This window comes from Danio rerio, chromosome 14 (genome assembly GCF_052040795.2).
Source record: "Danio rerio strain M-AB ecotype USA chromosome 14, GRCz13ab, whole genome shotgun sequence".
Lineage (NCBI taxonomy): Eukaryota > Metazoa > Chordata > Actinopteri > Cypriniformes > Danionidae > Danio > Danio rerio.
Window position 1 is genome coordinate 36,220,001 of NC_141034.1, and position 10,000 is coordinate 36,230,000.

Genomic DNA, 10,000 nt, shown 5'->3' on the forward strand with positions numbered 1-10,000 from the left:
AATTCATAAATGATGCCACTGATTTAGTGAAAACAACACACAAAGGGACATATTTTTAATAAAAAAAGTAATTGTGTACTTCTTCTTTGATAAAATCTTTTATCAAAGTCTTGGATGTGTGAACATTGTCTTTGATGGAATATTTTTGATTAATTAAATTTTTTTTCTCCCTAATTTACTGTTGGTGGCTGCTTTTAACCCATTGACTTTCATTATAACCGCATTTTTTAATTACAAAAACTGGACATCATATAATCATGCATTTTTCATTGTTGGTGGTTTTCCGTGTTGGGAAGAGGTAAAATTTCAAATTTTTACATTGAACATCAGTTGGCACCATTAACTCTTTAGATAGGCCTGTGCAAAACAAAGCTTAGTTTCTGGATTTTATATGGAGTATAACAGCAAATTAAAGTGTATGTATTCGTGTTTGCAAGTGTGTGTGTGTATGAGAGTAAATTTGCACACTTACGTTGATGTGTCTCATAAAATCAAAATATGCATCTCAGCTCTCAGAACTACATGAAGTAAACAAAAACAAAGGCTCTGTAATTATGCACCATGACATGTGGTTATAATAGAAGTCAACGGGGCAAAAACTGCCACCAACAGTAAATCAGAGAGAAAAAAGTAAAATATAAACAGTGCATCAAAACCAATATCGTTACTAAGTGTTCACTTATCCAAGACTGTGATAAAATGTTCCAAAAAATACAGTCCACAATTACTTTTTATAATGAAAATGTCATTTTGTGTGTTTTTTCACCAAATCATTTGTGAACTTGGCAAATAAAGAATTAAAATCTTGCAATTTTCTAAACAATCTGGTATTTTTCATCAAGACTCAGGCTGATCAACACATTTATGCACAAAAAAAAAAAAAAAAAAAAAAAAAAAAAAAATATATATATATATATATATATATATATATATATATATATATATATATGGTTTTGAAGGAATGATTAAAAAGTCCCGCCCCCTACTAAATATTCAGTTGCAGGTGCAGCAACATTCTGAAATTAAAATTTCAGGAACTTTACTCTGACTTTAAACTAGAAAAAAACAAAATAATAGCTTACATCACTTACTTAGATCAAGAAATATGCCTTCATCAGCTTTAATTCTGCAAACTTTATCGTGAGCTTGATGTATGAAAACGGTTACTGTTACAGTGCAAAGTCTCTGTGTTGTTGCTATGTGTAGCCTGACAGCCTAAAGTTCGTTTAAAGGCATTACTACAGGCTGTTTATATTGTGCAAACTAAGTTCAAGTTCATTTGGGGTGGTGCGTGATGTTGTACAAGAGGATTGGTGAGCTCTGCCTCAAGTATACGCTGCCACACTCAAGGGCATGGATGTGGTCCAGTCACAGAAAAGAATTCCTACTCGCTTGTGCTAGTCTGGGCTCAGCACACTAATATATTGCATTTGGATTAAGCAACTGCAAGGATTTAGATGCATACGCTTACTTGGCTATTTATTCTTCATGAGCCAATCTAGTTATTTCAATGGGCCTTAAGCACTTAGCATGCCATACTCAAGATGGCGTCAGACTGAGCCTGCACATTTTGCTTGAACTACTCCACGTACAGTAGATGTAAAAGGGGCTTATGATCACCACACTGCAGTTCACATTTTTCTTTATCAGATATGACACACATTTCTAAATGAGCAGTCTTGATAATACCCAGGGCCTATTACCAGCAGCTCTTGCTCAGCACATTCTGACATTTATTTGAGTGTTAGACTAATAATGGCTAATGAGCTCCCAGTAACACGCACTCAAGACACCCATTAATGGAATTGTTGCTTAAGTGGAGGAAATATACATGCTCTGATGATTAATCTCACCCTGGCTCACTCTCTTTCCCCCTAGCACACAAAAACCAACATAAAATGAAGCATTGTGCAATGTGTTAAAATAGGTTCATATACTGCACTGAACAAGTCATTTGTGAACTGGACAGATCTGTTATTGATATTGCATCTGTTATCGAGTCAGCAACTCACAGATTCATAGGATCCAGTCAAAGTAAGTCTACAGTTGATTCACAGAATTTACAAACTGATTCAAAATGAGACAAAATCATCAGAGTTTGGATGCCTATAACAGATAACACAAACTATAAGTTTTTAATGCTGAATTTTAAGATTTATTATTATGGAATTTCATATTTAAGTGCCACTAGCCACTTTATTAGGTAAACCTTAGTACTTAGTTGGACCCCCTTTTGCCTTCAGAAATGCCTTAATCCTTCATGGCATTGATTCAACAAGGTACTGGATATATTCCTCAGAGATTTTGGTCTATATTGACATGATAGCATCACACAGTTGCTGCAGATTTGTTGGTTGCACATCCATGATGCAAATCTCCCGTTCTACCACATCCCAAAGGTGCTCTATTGGATTGAGATCTGGTGATTGTGGTGGCCATTTGAGTACAGTGAGCTCATTGTCATTTTCAAGAAACCAGTCTAAGATGAATTACGTGTTAAGACATGGCACGTTATCCTGCTGGAAGTAGCCATCAGAAGATGGGTACACTGTGGTCAAAAAGGGAACAATACTCAACAATACTCTGGTTGGGTGTGGCATTGGCATGATGCTCATTGGTAAAGAAAATATTCATTAAACCATTACACTACCACCAGCAGCCTGAACTGTTGATCCAAGGCAGGATGGATTCATGTTTTCATGGTGTTGATGCCAAATTCTGACCTTATCATCTGAATGTTGCAGCAGAAATCTAGACTCATCAGACCAGGCAACATTTTTCCAATCTTCTATTGTCTAATTTTGGTAAGCCTGTGCGAATTGTAGCCTCAGTTTCCTGTTCTTAGTTTACAGGAGTGGCACCTAGTGTGGTCTTCTGCTGCTGTAGCCCATCCGCCTCAAGCTTGGACATGTTGTGCGTCCAGAGATGCTCTTCTGCATACCTCAGTTGTAAGGAGTGGTTTTTTGAGTAACTGTTTCCTTTCTATCAGCTCGAACCAGTCTGGCCATTCTCCTCTGACCTCTGGCATCAACAAGGCAATCTTTCTCTTTTTCAGACCATTTTCTTTAAACCCTAGAGATGGTTGTGCATGAAAATCCCAGTAGATCAGTATTTTCTGAAATACTCAGACTATCCCATCTGGTAATAAAAACCTTGCCACGTTCAAAGTCACTTAAATCATCTTTCTTCCCCATTATGATGCTCGGTTTGGACTGCAGCAGCTCATCTTGACCATTTCCAACTAAATGTATTGAGCTGTTGCCATGTGATTGTCTGATTAGAAATTTGCGTTAGCGAACAGTTGGACAGGTGTACCTAATAAAGCGGCCAGTGAGTGTATATGTCACTTGTAATTTAAATCCTCTGTAAATGGATAAACTCTTTGAGCCACTGTATGAAATGCTTGAATGGATGTGTCAATATTTGTGTATCACCATGTTAATGAAGTATGATTTTGTAAAAAAAAATCATGTTAAATTAATAAATGAATCCCCAAGAGTTTTACCCATTCATTTATTCATTTTCTTTCCAGCTTAGTCCCTTTGTTAATCAGCAGTCACCACAGCAGAATGAACCGCCAACTTATCCAGCCTATGTTTTTATGCCACTGATGTTTTCCAACTTCAACCCAACACTGGGAAACACATACGCTACGGCCAATTTTTGCTCATTCGATTGACCTAAAACGCATGTCTTTGGACTGTGGGGGAAACTGGAGCACCCACTGCGCCACCGTGACACCAGTTTTACCCATAGTAAAACTTAACATGTAGTGTTTCTTTTAATATTTTAACACATTTTACATAATTGTGCACCACATCAACAACACACCATTTGTGTTTTAATTTGGGTTGTGTATGGACTATATGGTATGTCATTTCAGTTTTTCAGACATGAATAATTATTAATTGTCTGTTTGGTTCAGTTACTCCAGAGCTTCATGCACCACTGCACTGTAGCATTCATTCATTCATTCATTCATTTGCTGTTGGCTTAGTCCCTTTATTCATCAAGAACCGCCACAGCGAAATGAACCGCCAACTTATCCAGCATATGTTTTACACAGTTGATGCCCTTCCAGCTGCAACCCAGTACTGGGAAACATCCATACTCACTACTGTAGCATTTCTCTGTTAAAAAAAGGCTCTTTATTTGCATCAGTGATTTCTTAAAGAACCCTTAACATCCTTTTCATTCCACGAAAGGTTTTCAAAAGGGGAAACAAAGATTTTTTTAGAGCATTAAAATATTTGTAACTCTGAGAAATATGTTTTTAAGAACTGTTCTTTGGGGAACTAATAATTTTTTCCTCTTGTACCAAAAAGCCTTGTTTTTAAGTGTGCTGTACACTCTGTAAAAACGATTACTTAAAGTGAGTAAACCCATTGTCTTAAAAATGCCAAGTTTATTTTAGTTAAAAAAAGCGAGTAAATGGATTAACTTAAAAATTACATGTTTATTTTACTTTAAAAAGTGAGCCTGTTGACTTGACTTAACTTTCATAATTATGCAAAATTTCTTAAAAGCAATTAGTTGGAAAAAATGAGTAAACCCATTGACTTCACTTAACTTTTAGAATTTTGCACATACACTGTAAAAAAAAAAATTTGTTGGGAAAAGCGAGTCAGCCGTTTGACTTAAAGATGACAAAAGTTGATTTTACTTAAAGTTAGGAAACTCATTGACTTGACTTAACTTTCATAATTATGCACATATACTGTAAAAGAACAGTTGCTTAAAAAAGTGAGTAAATCCATTGCCTTAAAAATTACTTTACTTAAACAATGCAAGTATTTCCGTTGTAACTTAGAAATGTTAAGTTGACTTGTTTTTTTTTTTTTGTTTTTTTTAGAAATATGCACATAGTTAATTTACTTAATAATTTTAAGCCAATCAGTTTACTCACTTTTTTTTCAATTGCTTTTTTCAATTGCTTTTTTCAGTGCAGGACAGCTTACATGTGTAAAAAGAAGACAAACTGAACAGCTTTTTCTCCAAAAGGGAGCAAAGGAAAAGGGATTGTCTAATTACGATAGAGATAAAACTGTATTTATTGTGCTTATATTGAATGGTCTAGTAAATTGCAATGCTCGGTCTCAAACATGACAGTCTTTAAAAATGTGATTTATATTTGAACTGTTTTTGATCCTGTAGCTTTCTGAAAACACTTTTTGGCTGTCTCCAAGTCTCCTAGCAACAGCAAACAAAGGCAGGGCACATTTCAAGTTTCCCGCGGTGCGGCCAGTCCAGCGCTGTCTTTGATCTTGACTGGGAAAATAGCTGAGTGGGCACTACTGGCATTTTCCTTTCATTTCCCCCTCCTCCTGTCTCCCTCCCTGTTCCCAAAGCCCCTCGAAATACCCCGATTTTCATCTGCCCCAAAAAAGCAGCCCTTTTAATCGCCCATGTCCAAACGTTTCATTGAATCAGCACATTGTTTTTGTGCTCAGGTTTGACAATATGCTCTAAAACACGTTAGCTTGAGTGAAGTGCAAATATTGCTTTGGATGCACGGGATGATATATTTTACCCCACAACAAAAAACGCTTATTGGGGTTACTTGCCAGCGTACGGTCTTCTTTTATCCTGTTTTTCTACTTCATTTCTCTGTCTTAGTCATTTTGATTCGCACAAATCTCCTCGTTTTGCTTTTTTCCTCATCCTCTTCTGACACATTAAGCTTTGTGTTTTTTTGATAGAGCCAGGACTGCTTATCTCCTAAGAAACTTGGGACGCCTGCAGCTTGCCAGACAAATAATAGAGCTGCAGTGGATTTTCAGGGTCATGGGGCACCCACAGAGCTGTCTTATTTCGAATTTTTACATAAAGTGAAATGTGTATTGAAAACATTTTGAAGTTAATGCTTACAGAGGAATAATGCTTTGCTGGTGTGTCCTGTGGTGTAAAAAAAAAATAGTGTGTTCCGACAACATAAGTAAACAAAAGCAGGGATATCGAAAACAATATCTGTGGGCTATAGAATATTACAACTTCCCACAGAGCCGAGTTTACATGGGAAATCAAAATAATGGACGGACAATATACAGGATAAAGAGGGGGAAAATCAAAACAAACTCTTTATTGTTTTGGTGTAATTTGCTGTAACTGATGTTTCTATTTATGATCGAGACGTGGACATTTATGTCTTTGTGGTTAGCATGATGCCTGAATCTGTTAGTATTTATTGTCTGAAAATGTTTTTTTTATTATTTTGGTTTTTGGAGGGGGGGATGTCTTTGCTTTTGACAAAAGCATACGGATCTGATAAACCCCTTGAATTTGAGTCACATTTCCCATTCTGCCAGACGTTGTTTGACTTGACGTTGTGCTTTGGGGTTGTGAGAGGATCTTCAGAGTCCTATCATTTTATATGAACAAAGGTCATTTGTTCTCAATTGCGTACTTAGTGTTCATGACATTTTGGAAAAGACAAAACAATTATGATACAGAAGGCACGGGGGTGGGAAGGCTTTCATCAATTCCCTCATTGGGGTTCAAAGTGGGATTAAATATGACCATTTTTGTCCCTATGCCACACATTTTATTTATATACTGTAACTGTGAAGTCTGTTCAGGGACCCAACATTTTTTAACCATGAAGTGTGTCATTTGCCAGGGGAAGCAAACGTGAGACAGAATTCCCACCCCCAATCCGTCTGTAAGCATCTTGTTTCCAAGAGGCAAGGTGGGAACATTTAGCATTGTCAAACAGCAGTTGAGTCCTATTGGAAGAACGACCTGGTACTCTAGGGCGTTGTTCGCGTAGTGAAAAGTGCTCGTAGGCTAATCTGCTGCGCCACCTCCTTGACATAGCTTTATAATGGCTTCATTTGCTTATCATTTCCAAATTCTCCCCATAATTCCGAGTCCCTAAATAAGCCTGATTATCCTCAGTGATTAAGACATCCTCTGTAAGAACAGCATGCGGTGCTGTGGAGAGCCTCTCTATTCTGCTAAGACTGAGGCTAAGGCTTGGTGTTTGAGTGGAGATACATTTCTCCTCCAGGTTACATTATTCTCACAAACTGCAATCCATATGACTACTTCCAAAAGTAACAGCAAAGCATCTTCACCTCAAAAAAAAAAAAATAATCCAACAGCAACAACAACACAGGAAACCTCCAAGTGTGGTCAGGTTTGTTTGTGTAGTGAAACCCCATCATCGAGTTCCAAACATCCTCACTCACGGATGCTTTGAAGAGCTTGTGAGGTCAGGTTTTAAATTATTGGCGTGTTCCCACAACGCGTCCTCACGCTCCACTAGTGCAAATCCATTTGCCACACAATGCATTTCAAATCAAAGCTGCATCACCGTAAGACGCCTTAGGAGACATTAAGCCATACTATGCTACTTTCATGTACGATAGCATGGCTCCTTTATGCTTTGAAGTGCTCTCTTTTTTAATGCCTTATTAATAATACCACACAGGCTACCTCTGACTTTTTGGATGCTGCTTTCCTCTGCTCTCCTCTCAGTCTTTAATGCAGGTCTACAGGGCCGGGTTTAGGGACTGGCGATTAGAGGGCATGTAGACTACTAGATGAGGGGCTGAGGAATACAGGTGACAAGACTTTATCTCTTGCATTGTTTTTTTCTTTTTTAATCTGCTTTCCCTCCCAATGTTATGGCAGCACCAGAGGGAATGGTAGGATTTTACACCCTGCTTAGAATATGTGCTTATGAACTGATGTGTGTGTTTGTGTAAACATAGATGTAGCAAATAAAGACTTACATAGCCTGGGGTGAAACGTTTTGCATGCATTTTTATTGTTTTTCTTTACTGTTTGTTTTAGTTTAGATGAAAAATTAACGGTTTTGTCTCTGTATGTTTTCTCTTTTGTGTTTCAGTGCCAATCTGATGAAGTGTCATTTATATTTAGATGTGAGAGGATCAGGGTAAGAAAATAACTTTTTCATTAAGGGACTATGTGTGTGTGTGTGTGTGTGTGTGTATATATATATATATATATATATATATATATATATATATATATATATATATATATATATATATATATATATATATATATATATATATATATATATATAAATAAATATATATATATATATATAAAACGTAGTTTAAAAATTTTCAAACATGAATTTTTAAGAAATGTTTAAATTAAATTTTGGTTTTGCAGATAATTGAAACAAAGTCTGGAGCATTTGTCAACATTAATTTAAAAATATATACACATCATTTTGTACCTTTTTGAGCATAATTTCCAAAACAATTGATAAAAAAATCTCATTACCGCAACAGTCTGCTAAATTGATTACAAAAAAGCAAATTCATTTAGACATTTTTTAAAAAGGGACTATTAACAGTGATGTGGAGTTACTTGAGATTCTGCAATAATAATTATTTTTAAATTAACAGGGTTTTTTATTTTTATTGTTTTTTCTCATTACCGAAACACCGTACATTTTTTACAACACTTTTTTTAATGCATTTTGATAAAACCTGATGTGTTTTCAAAATAATGTGGCTAACCTGAAAGGACATAATTTGTAGATTATGCACATGCATTGAAAAGCAAACGATTAAAAAATATTAATAAAATATCACTTAAGGAACATTGGTTACGGTAATGATAAATAGGTTGCAGAATTTAGGTTAATCATTTCTACATTGATTTTAAGTATATTATTAGATTTTGTTAAACATTTAATGTAGAATTTCAATTCTTTAATTTCAAAGAAAAATGTCCACTTGCTTGGATAAGATGAAATAAATCATCATCCTCACTAGATAGTGTGGTCTCTAGTACAGCTTTAACCCTCTGGTGTCCCTTGTTTGGGAATCAAATTTGTGGGCTTAGCCAGTTAAAAAGAGATGAACAACTTAAGTACCCACAGTTTTTTTTAGCTTATTATATTTAGCTAAAATGATATAGCAATCATTTTTATATAATACATGGTTTCCGCTACATTCATTCTTCCATGGCGGGACGCCACGCCAAAATTCATCCCGCCACAGCTACATTACAGCTTCTCATTCAAAACATTTTATTGTTTTAATAGCGGGTGATACTCACACCAAAACGTACTAAAAAGGTAGGTGCAAACTTTTTTGTAACTGTAGTAGTACTGTGCATCATTTGTTTACCCTTAAGGTTATGTGCTGACTGTCTGACTGACAGGTGTATGATGCGTGAGGTCAGCAAACACGACGTATAGCTGTTTCACTTTACTTCAGGACATATTATTATCGCTATGTAGGTCTATTAGAGACATTCATAAATATTCCTAGAAAATCTAATAAACGCTAGAGACATAAACGCACTAAATCACACTTCAGCAGCGTTTATTTGAGAGCGCACAAGAAGATCTGCATGCTCTTGAAGTGGCTTATATTCGAGGGGGTGTGCAAGAAGAAGGGTATGTGCACGAGCAGAGGAAATCGGCGTGCAAGCAAAGAGATCCCCATGCTGTAGGCTATTACATAAATGCGATCTTGACTTCTAATACTGCGCTTACAACATTTGTCATTAAAATAATGCCACAGGTTGATAATAGATTTGTGTAAAAGGCCTGCCGCCACAGCTGGAAAAAATCTGAGAGGAAACACTGTAATATTTTTATTATTTTGAATTTTGTTTGGGGGGGATTGTTACTGTCCATTACTGCAAATTGCGCCTCTCTAACTTACTACAAGTCATGCACCTTCATGTTACGCCCGTCTTGCAGTCCACAGACAGATACACTTGGTATTTCCAGGTAAAGTAAAGACTGCCATTTGAATACAAGTTCAAAAAGAAGATTAGCACCCTCTGGTCATGCAATGACACGGTGCAAACACTAGGTTCTAGTATTACTATCTCTACAATGCTGCCTGGAAATTCCTTTCTAGAGAAGCTAAAATACTTCTTTCTGACAAGATTTCAATATTTGTTGTTTGACAAAGTGATTTGAAGAGTAAAGTTTTGTATTTTGATTACCATAAAAACTACATATGGCTATAAAGAGACTACACGAAAGGCTTTACATTTTGTATGA

At 36.1% G+C, this 10,000-nt stretch overlaps 1 protein-coding gene across 33 annotated transcripts in view; it reads left to right on the top strand.

Moving 5' to 3' along the window:
* Nucleotides 1–10,000, top strand: part of zic6 (zic family member 6) — a 166,950-nt gene that overhangs the window by 152,067 nt on the left and 4,883 nt on the right. For 24 of the 33 annotated variants that reach the window (XR_015506707.1, XR_015506697.1, XR_015506719.1 and 21 more), the window contains one exon: nucleotides 7,850–7,897. The gene's annotated coding sequence lies outside the window, so the exon portion shown is untranslated. Of the gene's footprint in view, nucleotides 1–7,476; nucleotides 7,563–7,849; nucleotides 7,898–10,000 lie in introns of all 33 variants that reach the window. The other 9 variants (XR_015506711.1, XR_015506727.1, XR_015506714.1 and 6 more) reach the window with 1 other exon arrangement.